The sequence below is a fragment of the Astatotilapia calliptera genome, chromosome 23, assembly GCF_964374335.1.
Source record: "Astatotilapia calliptera chromosome 23, fAstCal68.1, whole genome shotgun sequence".
Lineage (NCBI taxonomy): Eukaryota > Metazoa > Chordata > Actinopteri > Cichliformes > Cichlidae > Astatotilapia > Astatotilapia calliptera.
The window spans coordinates 49,346,616-49,365,498 of record NC_137443.1 but is presented as its reverse complement, the minus strand read 5'-3'; the positions used below and the strand labels follow the sequence as shown (position 1 = coordinate 49,365,498).

General features: G+C 41.4%; 1 pseudogene across 1 annotated transcript; it reads left to right on the top strand.

The window, feature by feature from the left end:
* Positions 1-10,696: 10,696 nt before the first annotated feature.
* On the top strand, positions 10,697-16,744 carry LOC113015883 (G2/M phase-specific E3 ubiquitin-protein ligase-like; annotated as a pseudogene). The gene is made up of 7 exons (XR_013905520.1): positions 10,697-12,507; positions 12,980-13,518; positions 14,056-14,372; positions 14,493-14,674; positions 15,732-15,904; positions 16,187-16,399; positions 16,533-16,744. The product of XR_013905520.1 is annotated as a G2/M phase-specific E3 ubiquitin-protein ligase-like (transcript).
* The last annotated feature ends 2,139 nt before the right edge of the window (positions 16,745-18,883 follow it).

The following is an 18,883-nucleotide window of genomic DNA, read 5'->3' as shown; positions in this document are numbered from 1 at the left end:
ACCAGCCTTCTGGTGTGTGACCAGCCTTCTGGTGTGTGACCAGCCTTCTGGTGTGTGACCAGCCTTCTGGTGTGTGACCAGCCTTCTGGTGTGTGACCAGCCTTCTGGTGTGTGACCAGCCTTCTGGTGTGTGACCAGCCTTCTGGTGTGTGACCAGCCTTCTGGTGTGTGGCTCTTTGTGAGTAGTGATTGCCCATGAGTGACGGCAGCCTTCATTAGTTTGTGTGGCCTGCCTGGATATTGTTTGCTAGCATCGTTGCTGTCTCTTTCTGTTGAAGCCTTATTGTTGCTTTCTTTGTTGAAGTGGTCATTACCACTTTGGGTTGACCTCCCTGATTTCTCATTAAAGCAGCGGTGCTGTCTCCTTTTGTTGTTGCCATTTATATGATTATTGAGGTGTTTGCCTACAATAAAGATCTATTTTATGTTAAATACCTCTGCCTGGCGTTCTTTCATTCCACCTGGATCTAACTGTTACTGTCCCCCACCCTCATCGCCTAGCTTTTAAGTGGGGACGTAACAAACAGGAACACTAAAACTAAGCATGGCAACACAAACTTAACAGACCTAAATACATAATGATAAATACCATCCATCCATTCGCTACCGCTTATCCTTTTCAGGGTCGCGGGGGGCGCTGGAGCCAATCCCAGCTGTCATAGGGCGAGAGGCGGGGTACACCCTGGACAGGTCGCCAGTCTGTCGCAGGGCCAACACACAGGGACAGACAACCATTCACACTCACATTCACTCACAGATTCACACCTAGTGGCAATTTGGATTATCCAATTAACCTATCCCCACAAACTGCATGTCTTTGGACGGTGGGAGGAAGCCGGAGTACCCGGAGGGAACCCACGCAAACACGGGGAGAACATGCAAACTCCACACAGAAAGACCCCGGCCTGATGGTGGAATTGAACTCAGGACCTTCTTGCTGTGTGGCAACAGTGCTAACCACCGTGCCACCGTGCTGCCCATGATAAATACCAAAACCCCAAAACATAGAAAACCAAGGAACAATAAACAATAACAACCCAAACTAAAGACAGATAGGAACTGACACAAAAACTAATAACATATCAAAAATGAAACCAATACAAAAGAGAGGCTCAGAGCGCTGGGTCAGAGACCCAGCCTGTGACACAAGGAGGACCACCGGAGGAGCAACCGTGTCACCCTCTTGGGAAGAGCTAAGGAGAGCCACAGATGAGGGGTCACCCAGCAGCCACGGAGCAGAGAACCAGCTCACATTAACATGCCTGACTCAATAGTCTTCATGTGCATTAGGATGAATGATCACATTGAGGCAGAGGTGGGAAGTAACGAGGTACAAATACTTTGTTACTGTACTTAAGTAGAATTTTCAGGTACCTGTACTTTGGCAGCTTGTTTTTTTTTACTCCCTACATTTTAACACAAATATCTTAACTTTCTACTCCTTACATTTCCAAAAACAGGCTTGTTACTTTTGGTTTAAGACATTTGAGGGGAGTTATTATTTCACATCACCGTGCACCTTCAAAACTCAAACCAGTTTGAGCCTAAACACATGAAAAGCATCCAAATGGTGCAGAAATCAGCAGGAGCGATCGCATCTCCAATCGCGATCGCGAGTTAAGTGCGCATGCGCCAACCAGCGTGCAGCCTGTTACAGTCGCTCCTGCTTTTCTCTTAGTTTAGCTCTTTTTTCTTACGTATTCTTTTTTTTTTCTGACTTGTATTTTCCTCCGTTTTCTATCTCTTACTCAATCATGTGGATTGAGAGAGTTTTTGTTCTTCTGGTGGCCGTGGAACTGTTACTTTTATCATGGAACGGGACCACGGCACATCTCCTACACGCACGGACTGTTTACTCCAGAGATCAGCTGATCGCCCTGATGCCGGCCGGCTCGCTGGCCAGGCCCGCAGAAGTGCCCGCAGAAGTACCAGCTGAAATTTGGAGGAAAACACATCGGGGATGCAGAGGTCAAGGACAGAAGAGAAGAAAAAAGGTGACGGTGAGACAGCGGAGGCTCGAAGCGAGGAGGAGGTTTAAACCGTGTCTGCCGTCTATCGTGATGGGAAATGTGCGATCGTTGGCAAGTAAAATCGACGAGCTCTCAGCACTGGTACGGAGTCAGAGGGAATACCGAGAGTGTAGCCTGATGTGTTTCACCGACTCATGGCTGCACCAGGTCATTCCCGATGAGAATGCTTCCGTGGAAGGCTTCCACACTGTTCGGGCGGACAGGGACAGCATCGCTAGCGGTAAGCGTAAAGGAGGTGGGCTTGCTGTTTTAGTTAACAACCGGTGGTGTAACCCTGCCAACATAACAATCAAAGAAAGGATTTGTTGCCCGGACACTGAACTGTGTGCTGTTGGACTCAGGCCGTATTATTTACCCAGGGAATTCTCTCACGTCATCTTGGTGGCTGTTTATGTTCCCCCCTCTGCTAACCCCACAGCTGCATGTGACACTATCCACTCTGCCATAGCTCGGCTACAGACTCAGCACCCGAGTGCCTTTATTGTGATCTCGGGTGACTTCAACCATGTATCACTGGACAATACACTACCAACATTCAAACAATATGTGGACTGTCCCACCAGGGGAGAGAAAACTTTAGACTTACTGTATGCTAACGTCAAGGATGCATACAGCTCCTCCTCCCTCCCCCCACTTGGTAGGTCAGATCATAACCTGATTCACCTCACCCCCCGCTATGTGCCAATTGTGAGGAGGGAACCTGTGACCACCAGGAATGTTAGGAGGTGGTCAGAGGAGGCAATAGCGGAACTACAGGGCTGTTTCGAGGTGACCGACTGGGAAACACTCTGTGAGCCTCACGCCGAGGACATCAATGGGCTTACTGAGTGTATCACAGACTACATAACTTTCTGCACCGACTCCATTGTTCCAGCTCAGACTGTTCATTGTTACCCAAATAACAAGCCGTGGGTGACTAAGGACATCAAAGCCCTCCTCAACAACAAGAAGAGGGCTTTCAGAGGGGGCAACAAAGAGGAGGTGAGGAAGGTCCAGGTGTTACTAAAGGACAAGATCAGAGAGGCTAAGGACAATTACAGGAGGAAGCTGGAGTGGAAACTCCAGCAGAACAGCATGAGAGAGGTGTGGAGGGGCATGAAGACCATCACTGGATTCAGGCCAACCAACAGCAGGGGAGCTGAGGGAGGTGAGAATAGAGCCGACGAGTTGAATCTGTTTTTCAATAGATTCGACACCACAGTGTCTGCTCCCACCCCCACAACCTCACCTGCAGTCAGCCTGGAATCCAGAGCCACACCACTGTGCCAGCCTCTCTCTTCACATGTTGCCTCCTGTGAGATTCCTGACACCCCTCCCCCACCCATCACCTTCACTCAATACCAGGTTGAGATGCAAATGAGGAGACTTCACTCAGGCAAGTCTGCTGGACCAGACGGAGTGAGTCCCCTTGTCCTCAAGGCCTGTGCCCCCCAGCTGTGTGGAGTCTTTCATAAACTGTTTATGCTGAGTCTGAGTCTGCAGAGGGTCCCGGTGATGTGGAAGACATCATGCCTCGTCCCTGTACCAAAGACGCCTCGTCCCAGTGGCCCCCAGGATTACAGGCCCGTGGCACTGACCTCCCACATCATGAAGACCCTGGAAAGGCTCATCCTGGACCAGCTGCGACCCATAGTAAGACCACATCTGGATCCCCTTCAGTTCGCTTATCAGCCTCGTCTCGGAACAGAGGACGCCATCATCTACCTGCTCAATCGTGTCTACACCCATCTGGACCAGCCGGCGAGCACTGTGAGGGTCATGTTTTTTGACTTTTCCAGTGCTTTCAACACCATCAGGCCGACCCTCCTGGGTGATAAGTTAGCAGCGATGCAGGTGGATGCTTCTCTGGTGTCCTGGATTGTTGATTACCTGACAGGAAGACCACAATATGTACGTCTCCCACAGTGTGTGTCTGACAAGGTGATTAGCAACACAGGGGCACCACAGGGGACTGTCCTCTCCCCCTTCCTCTTCACCCTCTACACCACAGACTTCAGCCACTGCACAGAGACCTGCCATCTTCAGAAGTTTTCTGATGACTCTGCGGTGGTTGGATGCATCAGCAGGGATGATGAGACAGAGTACCGGGCTGTGGTCGACTCCTTTGTCACGTGGTGTGAGCAGAATCATCTGCAGCTCAACGTGGCAAAGACCAAGGAACTGATCGTGGACTTCAGGAAGACCAGGAAACACTTGACCCCTGTTTCAATCCAGGGGGTCAGTGTTGACATTGTGGAGGACTATAAATACCTTGGAGTACACATTGACAATAAACTGGACTGGGCTAAAAACACCACAGCACTTTACAGGAAGGGCCAGAGTCGTCTCTATTTTTTGAGGCGACTGAGGTCCTTCAACATCTGCCAGAAAATGCTGAGGATTTTCTATGAGTCTGTGGTGGCCAGTGCGATCCTCTATGCTGTTGCATGCTGGGGGAGCAGGCTGAGGGTCGCAGATGCCAACAGACTTAATAAACTGATCCGTAAGGCCAGCAATGTTGTGGGGATGGAGCTGGACTCCCTCAAGGTGGTGTCGGAGAGGCGGATGCTGTCCAAGATAAAGACAATGTTGGATAACACCTCCCACCCACTCCATGACATGTTGGTCAGTCACAGGAGCTCGTTCAGTGAGAGACTGAGATTACCGAAAAGCACCACTGAACGACACAGGAAATCATTCCTGCCTGTGGCCATCTCCCTGTACAACGCATCCACTTAACACACTGTTTGCTGCTACAACTACACATGTTTCTTTTCCAAATATTTATTTATAAGTGACTTATGTATGTATGTATGTATATATATGTATATATTGTACTATTCTTAGTTAGCGTATTGTCTGTCTTGTCTTAATGTTGGTTTAAAATGGAGCACTGTAACAAAAAATAATTTCCCCCAGGGATCAATAAAGTATTCTGATTCTGATTCTGATTCTGATTCTAAAAAGAAATTCATACAGAAAGCAACATTAGTTCCAGTTTTCATGAATGTTGTAATAAAAAAAAAGGTGCTACTTTGGCTATGGAAAATGTTTCTGCGGGTGGTGCCACGGTCGCATAGCTTAGTGCGGAGGAGATGTTATGTATGAACCAAGAATTATTGTGTGCTATGCAAGCCATCACCAGTAGGGGGCACCACGCCCAGTTAAGTGTGTGTGTTACTTCTGTGTGATCCCAATAAAGGAGAAGTCAGCTTGTAAACAAACTATTGTGTGTGCAGTCTGACTCGGCATAAGCTCTAATAGTGTATTGACACCACAGTGGGAATATAACAAGTGTGCCATATGATTACATCAGCAATAAATTTAATAACACTCTATATGAACAGTTACACACTATATAGAACCACTTTATAGAATTATATGTGTTCGCAGATGTTGGCAGCTGTCAGCGAATAGTTATCAGCTATTTGGAAACAAAAAAAAGAAAAGACTTTTTATCCATAACAGCAAATGAACTGTACAACAGAAAATACAAATGCTATCTATGGCCTCCTCACAACAATGATAAGAAAAATAAACTGGACCAATATGGCATGTTTGTTAATACAGAGACACATGTTAATGTGATCTCTGGTCTCCCACTCAGAGAATGAGAGAATGAGAGAAGTAGAGGCAGCTGTGCAGCGTAAACACAGAATAAATCCAGCTTTGTGTCTTTTCCATTCTAGCTGAAGTCCGGGACAACATGTCCCTTTTCACCTCAACACGAAACGCGTAATATTTTCTCTGAATGTGGGACAATTCCGTTTTTTTACAGGGCGGTTGGAAACTCTACTAACTAACCTTATGAATATGGTAAATGGCCTGTATTTATATAGCGCTTTTACTAGTCCCTAAGGACACCAAAGCGCTTTACATATCCAGTCATCCACCCATTCACACACATTCACACACTGGTGATGGCAAGCTACATTGTAGCCACAGCCACCCTGGGGCGCACTGACAGAGGCGAGGCTGCCGGACACTGGCGCCACCGGGCCCTCTGACCACCACCAGTAGGCAACAGGTGAAGTGTCTTGCCCAAGGACACAACGAACCGAGACTGTCCAAGCCGGGGCTCGAACCGGCAACCTTCCGATTACAAGGCGAACTCCCAACTCTTGAGCCACGATCGTCCCGAATAAAATAAAGTTCAACATCAGTAACATCATAGCACCCAGCCAGCTGTAGAAACTCTGTCACGCTAGCTAGTACGCAGTACGAGTTATTGTAACTGACTGTAAAAAGTCAGCACAATGAAAATAAACTCTGGCGGCCGCCTCGGGTCTCTGCTCCTCCTGCCTCCCCTTTCCCTCATCCACCTGCTGGCCCCCACCACTTGCTAATGTTACTGAATCTGAGGAAGCTCCGCCATAGCCACCACCAAACAACTGAGTTATTTGGCCAATCAGCCACCTTTCATTGTTTATACCGTTACAAACAAAGAAAGAAACGTCATCGACCCACCGATCAAATTCTGGATGGCCAGTCCAGCTATGGTCGTGCCATCAGTTAACCCTGGGTTACCCTGGGTTAGCCTAGGGTTGCCGACCCCTGATCTAGAGTGTGGTTAAAGTAGTGGGTGGGTACTTTTACATTTTGAGAGAAGCCAATTGAGTCTAATAACAGATTAAATGCCATGTTGAGGCTGTCATTGTTAGCATCTACATGGATGTTAATCTGAGCTGAGCACTAAATCAGATAAAAACTCAGAGAATCAGATTTCCAAGTCTTTGTAAGAATATACTCATCCTCACTGATGTAAGTTACTATCCTCTTTGATACACAATTTTTCAATTCCACCAATATAAATGAAATAAATGAAATCGCACAACTGCTTAAAGGGTATAAAGTTTTGAGTCAAACACCAATGATCAAAAATGATCTCTTTCTTATGTCCAAATTCAACATAGCTCCGTCCTTCCACTTTTATTTTAACAGCAAACTTTTTGGCAATATGCTTCAGGTACTAACTTAAATGCCTTAAGGACTGCAGCCTTCATCTTTTCACAAGCAAAGCTCCACTCAGATGAAGAAAAACATAGGTCTCCTGCACTTTACCCATGAACACAGACTGCAACAAAAAAGGCCACACATCTCTCAGTCAATCCAGTGTCTTTGTCACCCATCAAACAGGACTGTGTGATTTTTACTCTGAATCGGAATAGGTACGCAGGACAACTGTGTGCCGTAAGACCACCTCTTTACTCACTTTATTACCGCCTCCCGGCATGCATTGCCAGTACACAATCGAACAATAAACACGTACAGCCCATACAACAAATATACCAGGGACAATTATGAATACACCACATTTCCCCTTTTAAACAAAAACAGAATATTTCTTATCTCAGGACAGAACTTTCGACTGGACGACCTTTTGTTTTTTTTTGTTTTTTTCAAAGCCATACAAAAACATCTGGCAAACAAACTGCATTTTAAATATATATATATATATATATATATATATATATATATATATATATATATATATATATATATATTATGACTCAAACTTTATTAGACTTTAATATTAAAACAACAACAACAAAACAAAACAGAAGATAACAGAGTGGACATTCCCAGTCACAACAACAAAACAAAATGAGAATCAATGCATATTTCCATCCAAAAAAAAAGATCCAAAATAAACATAAATACACAATGATGCCAATATTTCACATAGACCCAATTACAGCTATCCTATTTAGTCTGACCTTAACTACTTTAGCCGGATACGTCACTGACCTGTATATGAAAAGTAGTTAGCCCATTTATCGTTATAGTCATCCAGTCTATTTAGCAGTCCATAGACAATCTTTCGTAAGCTGCCACTTGTCCCAAAGCGGTACACCACTGAAAGAAGGTAGGAGTCAATGAGGCCTTCCACTCTTTCACCAACAGCTTCCTCTCCAGCATAATACCCAATGAGCAAGAGGAGTGGGTAAGTGACTCAAAGCTGAAGGGTCTCCAAATACGTAAAGACTGTTCATGAATGAGACCACTTGACCTACAACCTTCTCTACTATGGACGGATGGGTACAGGACCTTGAAATGCACCGTGTAGAAAGTAAAGACCATCGTACGAACAAAGGTAAGTTTACCAGCCTCACAAATCGTCGTCATAAATACACATTCGTTAACCGTTTATTAATATAACCTTTGAGCTCAACGGTAATTAATTAGTAGTGGAAATAATTTCTGGTAGCATCACAGAAATGTAGCAGTGACAATAATATTGCATGTTGTAATCGCACTGGACAATTAGTGATACAAAACAACTGTTTTATCCTGTGAATAAACGTATATGTTTTTGTCAATGTACCATGATAATAACAGAAGCGAAATGCAATATTGTGTCAGGACAATTCACTATTTATGCAAAATAAATAAAGGAGCGTAGCGCGACAATTTCTGTTCAGCGCCAGACTTGCTTGTAACCAATTATGTTAAGAAAAATGACGCATTAACTACAACAGCAGACTGACCTTTGTGGGAATGCTTGGAGCAGACTAACATGTGAGCTGGAGTGTTCTGAGACGTTATATTTGGTATATCCAGACCATCCGTCGGCTTACTTCGGAAACATGGCTTAAAAAATTTCTCTTCAACGACGTAATCCGATAAAAAAAAAAACGATCTTTTTACCCGTCGGCTTCCCGTGGCTGTCATGCGACCGGCTATTGCAGTTAATAATACAACAGCTTCTTGCCATTTTTTGGGTTTGTTTTTACCGCTGTGTAACTGAGTTCAATTGAAAGCCTGCGTGCGCTAGTACCTCTTGCCACAAGTTCCCAGAATCCTTTGCGGTTTTACCCCTGAATGACGTCACATTTTCAATCTTTATTCTGGTGGGCCGGTCTCTAGTCAAAATGCCCGGGCCGATTTTTTGTCCCAGTCCAGCTTTGGACCCACCCTATGCAACCGTGAGGGTGTCCAGTATACTCTATTTAAAGAGTATACTGGACACCAATCTTGAACGCAATTCACGTGACATTTTTTTCAGATTCCTGAGGATGCCATTCCTCCACTGTAAAGCTGAGATTTAAGTCCCACGTTCTTTTGAGGGACAGTGTGTTAGGATCAGAAGCTAATAAAAGCATTTTGTATTAAGCTGATGCATCTTGTCCATGCCCAAAGGTTTTTTTGATTTCCTCCAGAAAGTTGCAGCTTAAAGGGAGCTTTGCTGATAAACCAAATGTATTGGCCATCAAATGTCTTAGTTGCAGGTATTTCCAAAATTCCTGCCTAGGTAAATCAAATTCTTCCGCAAGTTTTCCAAATGATTTAAATATACTGTTTTCATAAAGATCCCCCAGCACTGTTACACCTCTCTGAAACCAGAGCTTTCAAAAGAAAGGTAGTTTAGCAATAGAAAGTTTGGGATTACACCAAATACCAGCAGATTGGTTGAGATATGGGTCAAATTTGAATAATTTGGACATTCTTTTCCATACTTCTTTCAAATGAGAATATACTGGATGCGATTGGATGTGGGGGGACAGGTTAGTTGATAAGCTATATAATGGTATAAATGGCGAGCAAGCAGTACTTTCAATGGAAAACCAAGGAGGCGCTTTCTCAGGGGGTAAGAACCAATGTGCCAAATGCCGAAGAGAAAAAGCATAATGATATAAAAGTAGATTAGGCATCCCTAACCCACCTCTGTCCACTGGTTTCTGCAGTTTTCTCAGATTCAATCTAGGCTTTTTATTATTCCATATAAATGCTTTACAAAGCTGGTCAAATTGTTTGATGCATTTCAAAGGAACATGGATTGCCTGCAACAATTAATTGAACTTAGGTGTACATACCATTTTGATTACATTTACCTTTCCCCACATTAAAATATACATCTGAGACCAACGATCAATATTAATTTTCATATCGCTGAGTAAAGGTTCAAAATTTATCTTTATCAGGTCTGACAGATGAGGCGGGAAAGTGATGCCTAAATACTTAATGCCCTTCTGAGGCCAGGAAAACATACCGGTTTGAAAAAGTGACCTAGGACAATAACTAGTTAACGGAAGGGCCTCCGATTTGGTCCAATTCACCTTATAACCAGAAATAGCTGAAAACGTATTTATTATTGCCTGCAAGACTTTTCTGGGTCTGATATAAAAAGCAAAATGTCATCGGCGTACAACATCAGTTTATGACAGTCTCTCCCTATACTGACACCTGGATAATTGGGCTCCCTACGAATAACCACTGCCAGTGGCTCAAGGGCCAGAGCGAAAAGGAGTGGGGAGAGGGGATCCCCCTGCCTAGTCCCTCTACCTAGTTTAAAAGAAGGCCCTATTATTCCATAATAGGTCTAAGTACCGATGCCTTGGGGTGTACATATATGAGCTGAATCCAGTTGATAAAGCTTTTGGTAAAACCGAAACACTCCAAAGTGGCGAATAGATATCTCCACTCGACTCTGTCTTTTCGGCATCCAGCGAAATCGCAGCTATGGGAGAATGACTGTCCTGAACCGCCCACATAATGTCAATTAACATCCTAATATTATCAGCTGAAGAGCGTGAGCTTATGAAACCAACTTGATCTACATGTACGAGAGGTTATTACCCGGTTTAATCGATTAGCCAGAATTTTAGATAAAATCTTACTATCATAGGAGGTCAGACTTATCGGTCTGTAGCTTTTACAGCAGAGAGTGATATTATACCCCTTATGTCAAACTGAGTGATTTATGACCCCCAATAAATTATTCATGAGCCCCGGAAGTAGGAAGTAATTAAGGAAGTAATAAAAATATGATATTCATAAAATTATGATATTCATAAAAAAATATGATATTCATAAAAAATATGATATTCATAAAAATATGCTAGTTCATAGCTCATTGCTTTTTTCCCCCTAAAAACAACTAATTGATTATTTAGATACTTTCTTATATATTAAATAGCATTCTTTTATTTTTTAAGCCATTAAAAAGTTTTTACTTTTTTATGCTCAAAAAACGCCATCTGGTGGCGGGTCAGTGTGTCTGGGCGCGCGGGGGCGCGCCTGTGTCTCCGGACTGTGCTCTCTCGGGCTCCGTGCTCATGTGTTTAAAAATGTATTAAACCATATTAAAATTGTTTAGTTAAACTTGTGCTTTTGTAACGTTCAGTATGGCCACAAATACAGGCTGCATGCCTTGGGGGAAAACTTTATTTCGATTTTTATGCATTTGTAGATTTAGAATAAAACTCATACTCAGAAAAAACTTTCGCGATCCCCTAACCCTAACCCTCCTTAGATACATAATCAGGGAAAACTCCTTAAAAAACCCTCCGCGTTTTCTCCTAAACCCTAGAATAACTTGTTAGGTACCCCCTCTATTCCCAAAACCTTATACTCGATAACAGGGGAAATCCTGAAAAAAATTTTTTTTTTTTTTTTTAATTCAAGCGTCAGTGAATTAAAATGGTCAAACCCCAAAACATTTTCTATTTTACGTACATTTTCCATTTTTTTTTCAAAGGCAATTTATAGGCATGCTATTACTTTATGCATTTTTTTTCTTTCAAATTATGTTTCTGTTATTTGTGTTTGCTATTATACTCAACTCTTACATGCACAAGCAACTTTAAACATATTCAAGTGGGCTAAATGGCTAGCTGCGATACTGTTTTTTTTTTTAAATATAAACTGTGCAACATTTTATTTTATTTATAAAAGCTTAGCAACAGTTTAACATGTAAGCTGGTCACTACCAAGTGACATTAGCAACTTTCTTAAGGAACTGATAGTGTCTAAGTATAGGTAAATAAAACAAAAGATACATAAATCTGAATATAGTTTCTGTTTTGTTTCATAGGGCCAAGACACATTATCATGATACTTTCAACAAAGATGTCATCCTTCTTCCACGGCCATCAAGCAGTGTTGTTGTCAAGCATCGCACAAAACAACATTTACATGAACAAGGGCATATATTGAATGGATTTGAATTCCAAAAATCCTGGGACCAGAAAACTGTCTCTGAACAAATAAGGGACGCCTTTGGAGATAAACTTTCTATTGATGTAAGGTAGGTTGTGCTAGCAGTCGAAACCTAATGCGACACAGCTTTTGTCAGTAGTCTTTTCGATATCTAGGCATTTCAAAGCTTTACATAACGATTTAAGTCAGAGAACAGGTAGACATGAATCAGTAAACTAAAATAAAAGAACCAAATCAGTTATCCTTTCTTGAACACTCCATTTTTGGCATACTTTTTTGACATTTGTATAAAGTTTACTTCTGCTACTACTGGTTTAAGTCTGATTCAAAGAGGAAAACAAGATTAGCTCTAAAAAAGTTATTGGAACATTTTTGCTGTTTTGGATTTTAAACATTTTACAACTTACTGTAACTGTTTTCCAGCCTGGAGTTTCTGATGGCTTGTGGAAACAGACTGATTGCGCCCAAACTGCGAGCAGGACAGGAGCTGGATGCAAATCTCATACATAAAATTTATAAATCGAAAGCCCTATACATCAGACCATCAAAACCAATTTTGGTACGTTGTTTGACTTTTGAATGAATCTACATAGCACTGTACAGTAATAATATGAAGACCAGAAATTGGTGCATAAACAACCTTTGAACTTTCTCATCTCTGTTCTTTTTAAACTTGCCTTTCACCTTTTGTAGTTGGATAGAATAGTACCAAGTTAATGTTCCTTTTTTAAAATGTTAATCCTAAGCTCTGGTATTGACTAAATTTACAGCTGCTCTGTTGGACTGTTTGTGAATTATAGAACGTAAGACTACTGCTGTTCAGGAGATGTGTTACAATTTTGTCTGCCTAGTATGTAAAAGTAATTGTGAGAAAGATCTATTAACTCTTGAAATTTCTCACCCTATGGTAGCTGGGATAGGCTCCAACCACCCCACCTCTGATAAGAATAAGCAGAAGAGGTTGGATATATGGTATTTAATGTTCAAATTCAATATATGTGAATTATTATAATTATTATTTTATTTCTAAGGATGATATTACAAGCTACAGCAGTGAGGAAAACTGTGAAGAAAACCCTGTTTCATCAAGGCAGCTGCGCTCATCATCTTCAGACAGTTTTGCCAGTTCAACAGCTGCCTTCCAACCAATCTCTGCTCCGACGCAATCTCCTGCCTCATCAGTTTGTAATGGAACATTATTAACGGAAACTCCTGCCTTGACCCATGAAAGTAGTATCTCACACAAGTACAGCAGCGCTTCAACAAACATTTCCTTCAGCCAGTTACCAGTGTCTTCATTGGAAATCTACCCTTCCACTAGTCAGCCTTCTACCTCATCATCTGCATCTTTAAGTGATCCAGTTCTGGTCCTGACGTGCCGAAATACCTCAAGCTCACCCTACCAGACCAGGAATCCAGAGAATGATTGTTCAGCATTACCCTCTACATCAACACACAGTCAATCTGTAAACTACGATAAATACCTTTCAATCATGACTCCACTATCTGACATGTCTTCTGATGATGAGGAACTTAACCAGGCTATACTAGCAAGCCTGCAGAGCGAAAGGTTAGTTTCAAATACAAATGTTTTACAGTAGCCAATTAAACACACCATATTTGTTGCAATCCAATACTGTAACCAGTGTTGTGAAGGAGTGTAATCCATCCTCAGATATTTATATGCATATATGATATTTATATTTGCTGTTAACAAAACAGTTTTTTGAATAATGTCTACAGAGTCAAATGATAATGCTGTAATGCTGGCAAATTTTATTTTATTTGAAATAGGCAGCGAATTTTTAACAGCCTATCTGACAATGAAATGAAATTTACTTATTGTGCATTGAAACTATTTTTCTTTGCTCTAGTGCTTTCTAGTTCTCCAAAACATATAAACAATATAAAAAGCCACTGAGCAATATACTCCTTTGTACATTTTGCTTATGATTATGATAATTTCCTTTAGGGATTAATAAAGTATGCTGATTCTGATTTTGACAAAACTTTGTATGTCTTTGTAGCCCTTGTATGTGAATGTTTTTACTGATGTTCTTTTCAATATTTTTTCTTTTTTTTTCTTTTCTTTTTTTTAATCCTACAGGACTTCAAGTTGTTTGGTATCAGCAAAAGATATTTTGGAGGAACTTTCTGCAAAAGTAAACCAACAGAAGAAATGCAAGTTCAACATTAATAGATCAACAGTCCTGGATGGAGCAATTAGAGGTTTTAAACAAGCGACATATGATCCATGCCACACAATTTCTGTCAGGTTTTCTGACGATATGGGAGTACCTGAAGAGGCTGTTGACTTGGGTGGACCAAGAAGAGAATTTCTAAGACTTCTGATCGAAGCTTTACCCCTGTCTCCAATGTTTGAGGGTGAAGAAGGCAAAATGAACTTGGCGCTTGATAGTGCTGGTATGTATTGATTTTAGGCTGATATCCCTGGAGTAATGCAATAAAAAAATCATTTTTATGAAGTTCGTGTCAAGCGCTTTCATGCATCTATTGACATGTAATGTTTTTCATTATTTCTAGCCATGAGGGAGGACAGGTACTTCATTGCAGGCAGAGCCATTGCAGTAAGCCTTGTACATGGTGGTCCACCAGCAGGCTTTCTGTCCCCAACACTCTTCTCTTGCCTTGTTGATGGCCCAGATTTGGCTAAACCAGTTTTAGAGGATGTTGCCGATAGTGACCTGCGTGAAAAAATTAAAAGGGTAAAACTGATTTGTCAGTTGTTGGATAATGTTTTAGTATTGTGTGTGTCGCGCTGGCCTAGTAGGTGTGGCTGTTATTCCTCTCTTCCTCCTCCTGCCCACTACCTGTTCGGTGCTGCTGCGTGCGCATGGCCACTGATTAGACCTTGGGTGCAATCAACAACTAAGCACGGCCTGGTGTGCGCCACCCTGCCAGGTGAGCCACATTAGAGCAATCAAGGGTGGGCGTGCCTAGTAGACCTTAAAATGCATGCAGCAGTCATTTGACCCGTGAGCAACATACTGAGAGGATGGCAAACAAAGCACTTTTCCACTGTGAGGAAGACTTTGAACAAGATGGGCTATCGGTAAGCTCTTGAGCTCACATTTGCTGCACATATATTTGGAACTATGGAAGCTCAGTTGTGCAAATGTTTTACGCTTAGGGAAATAGTTGCTGCATTTAAGTTTAAAAAATTATATTGACAAAAATGAATGTTTAAGGTTGAATAAATTGTTTGTTCAGTTAGTGTTCCCACATATTTATGTTAATTAATATTAAAAATAGTTACCCCCCAAATCCTTGGGTGGATCGTAAAACTAGTGAATAAATGTTTGGTTTTGATTTAAAGAAAATAATTCTTTGTAAAGAAAATCCTTAAAGTCTATTAAAATGTTTGAACTTTAAAATGTATACTTTAAAATACAATTGTTTATAAAAAAGTGTTAATGCAAAGAAGACACATTTTGTATATTTAAGAACCACAGTTAAATTAACACAGTTAACCACATGGTAAATGGCTTTACTGAAGTGTATTTTGTTATTTCATCTGTCTTCTGTGTAATGCATGTAATTTATCTGAATGGTTAATGGAATGTTCTTTATTTTTGTGTTGAAAGGTTTTTTACCTGCTGCTACCTACCAGCTATCAAACTAGCTGGTCACAATAAAGTTGAGTGAAATTCAAAGTCTGGTCTTTTTCAAGTGTGGGCACCTCACAGTCAAAGGAACACTTGACAGTGTGCATTTCGTTCTACTCCATGTATTAATTGGGGCCCATTAATTTTTTATTTGAAGGTTAAAGAGTGTAAATCCTTTGAAGATCTGATAGTAGCAACTGAGCCACTTCAGGAATACTTAGCCAATGCTGGCTGCCTGAGGCCGCTACGGAGGCTGGAAGACAAGGATCTGCTTATACATGACATTATCATGTTCCAAGTAATACACAGAGTCCGTGGTCCATTTGAAAGGTATGTATGTATTTATTTATTGTTGTCCAATAAGTAACTCAAACCCATGCTGATTGCCTTGTATTCTGGGAATTTTGTGTGACATTTCTTTATGTGTAGGTACACCATGCCTCCAAAGGTGACAGCATCACATGAAAAATGCAGATTTGGGATATACACTTTTGATGATGTGAATAATCTGAAGTAAAAATTATTGTATATATAAATTCATGTTTTAGATTATACTTCTTGGATCCATTCATTTTTGATGTGATTTTAAAGGTAATTCTGATTATCATTTAGATTTCAGGATGGACTACGGACACTTGAGGTGCTGGACAAAATCCAAGATCACCCAGAGTTTTCGCACCCTTCTATGCTGGTCACCTTCAGTGCTTACAGCTGACCTTCTTGACAGCCTCTTTACCATCTGCCTTTCTCCAGCTGGGAGCAATAAAAGGCATGCTGAAGCAGTTGTCATTAGTTTCTGGAGAGACTACCTAACAGATGCAGAAGGTAAATTTAGCGTTTTAAGCATTGTGTTCAATTTATAATGCAGTGCATCTTTTCATTGAATCAGTTAAAAGTAGAAATGCTTGCTGTGTTTTTGTCTTTAATGCCATTTTTGACAGTATTGCTTTTCCTTTAGATCAAGACGGAACACAGAAGCTGGGGACAATTCTTGCCTTCGCCACTGGAGCCAACACTGTTCCACCAATTGGCTTCTCTCCACAACCGTCCGGTTCTGAAATTCTGTGGCAGCTCTTTGAATACGTGGTATCTCTATCTCTATCCTCATTAAGTGAATCTAATACACCATGCTCCTCCATTAAAATTGAAAAGATTAACAAAATGATATGAGACCACTCGATTTAATTCTGCCCATAATCGCTCAATTCTTTGATTATGCACAGACCTGCCAGTGATAACACTATGCCTGTTCAGTCCTTGCCTGTAAAGCATGAAACGGGCAACACCAGTGTTTTCTAGTCCATGATCACATCTCACGCTGGATGGCATTCCAAAGTTCTGAACACCAACCATGAACAGTGACAAAACACTTGATGCCCTGTTGTTATCTAAACACGCAAGGTAGATGCTGGTTCTACTGAAACCATCCACACAGCCATGGAACACCATCCTCCATCTCACAAGTTTGTGGTTTCCATCTATATGCCTATAGAAAAATGAAATCAGTATAAGTTATGTATGGGGAAACTATGACATGGTCAAAGATATGCACACGTTTGAGTAAATAAAACAATGAGTTATTTTGCTTTAGATAATCCATTTCGCTATAGACTTAGAATCAGGACTGTTTTCCTGTTAGAATTTTCTCACCATAACTGATTGGGGAAAGGAACACTGTACAGTCGTCGACGTATTGCATTGCGTCTTCTGAGGGAACGTCCAAAGGGGTCAATTTCTTGTAGACTTTGTCTTACACGCCACCTTTGGATTCGTAACCCACGTGATCTCAAGCTGCCATGCACATATCGTTCACCTGCATTTGTGGTATACTGAAGGATTTCCCTAACAACCCTGTTCAGGTTTTCATCGGATAATGTTGCATAAGTCAGTGGCTCAATGCCAAGGTCCTCTCTGTGCCTGTACAGAGTACGAGAGCTAACCCCTAAGCATGTTGCAATGCTTTGCCAGTTCATTCCAAGAGATACTAAATGAGATATTTGCTCTCTTAAAATGCTGTATCGCGGTCGACCTTGAGAGCAAGTCATGAGAGGTGGAGGTAGCAAGACAAGTCTGTTCTCAGATGTAGTTCCTTGTCTGGTTTCATAAGCAGTCAGTAAAAAAATTAGCCATTTAAGGACTGTAATGTATTCACTGCTTCTCTATTTCTTGCATCGTCAACAAATCTTGAGATGGACAAAATTCCAGATAAGGTTTGAATGTGATCACCAAGTTCTCTATGGAGCCTCTGACGAACAAAAGAATCTGTAGCTTCTCTTTGAATTTGTTCCAAACATTCTAATACATTATTTAAAAAACTTCTAATTTCATTTTCATTACTACTTACTCGACAAATTAACTGCAATACTAGCAAAGAAAGCAGGACAACTTTGAACAGCTTCATTGCTTGGTTCTTCTGGTTTAGGTCTGGGTATGTCAAGTAAGTTCTCCAAGTGTATTACATTTCCTGGTTTAAGAATAACTTCCTGCTTAAAGGATTAACTTCCTGTGTTAGGAAATGCAGATGTGAATGTCAGAGTGTATGTATGCAAGGGTAAAGGATAAACACTGGGATTGTATGTGTATATGAGTATAGGAGTACAAATATATATGTGTTGAAAGGTAAAGGGTATGTATATATATGTATGACTAGAAAGGGCTGCACCTGCAAGGAGAATAAATATATGTCAACATAAAAATATGTAGCATTAAGAAAAATAGAATACATGTGTGTGAAAGGAAGATTAATGGATTTATGTGAGAGTGAATATACATGGATATGAATTAAGAATAAAGGTGTGCGAGATGACAATATATGTATGTGAGAGTGAAAATATATGTATGTATGTGAGAGTGACAATACATGTGCATGAAAGAAGAATATATGTATGTGAGAGTCAAAGTATGAATTTTGGCTTGTACGGCCCCTCATACTTAAGCCAAGCCTACTCATATTAGTAAATATGCACACACATAATCAGACTCAGGGAGCATCTCACCACGCATTTTTTCTCTCTCTCCTTCTCTTTACAGTGGGGCAAAAAAGTATTTAGTCAGCCACCGATTGTGCAAGTTCCATCCATCCATTCGCTTCCGCTTATCCTTTTCAGGGTCGCGGGGGGCGCTGGAGCCTATCTCAGCTGTCATTGGGCGAGAGGCAGGGTACACCCTGGACAGGTCGCCAGTCTGTCGCAGGGCCAACACACAGAGGGACAGACAACCATTCACACTCACATTCACTCGCACACTCACACCTTACGGAAAAGTATTGTAGACCTGCACCAGACTGGGAAGAGTGAATCTACAATAGAT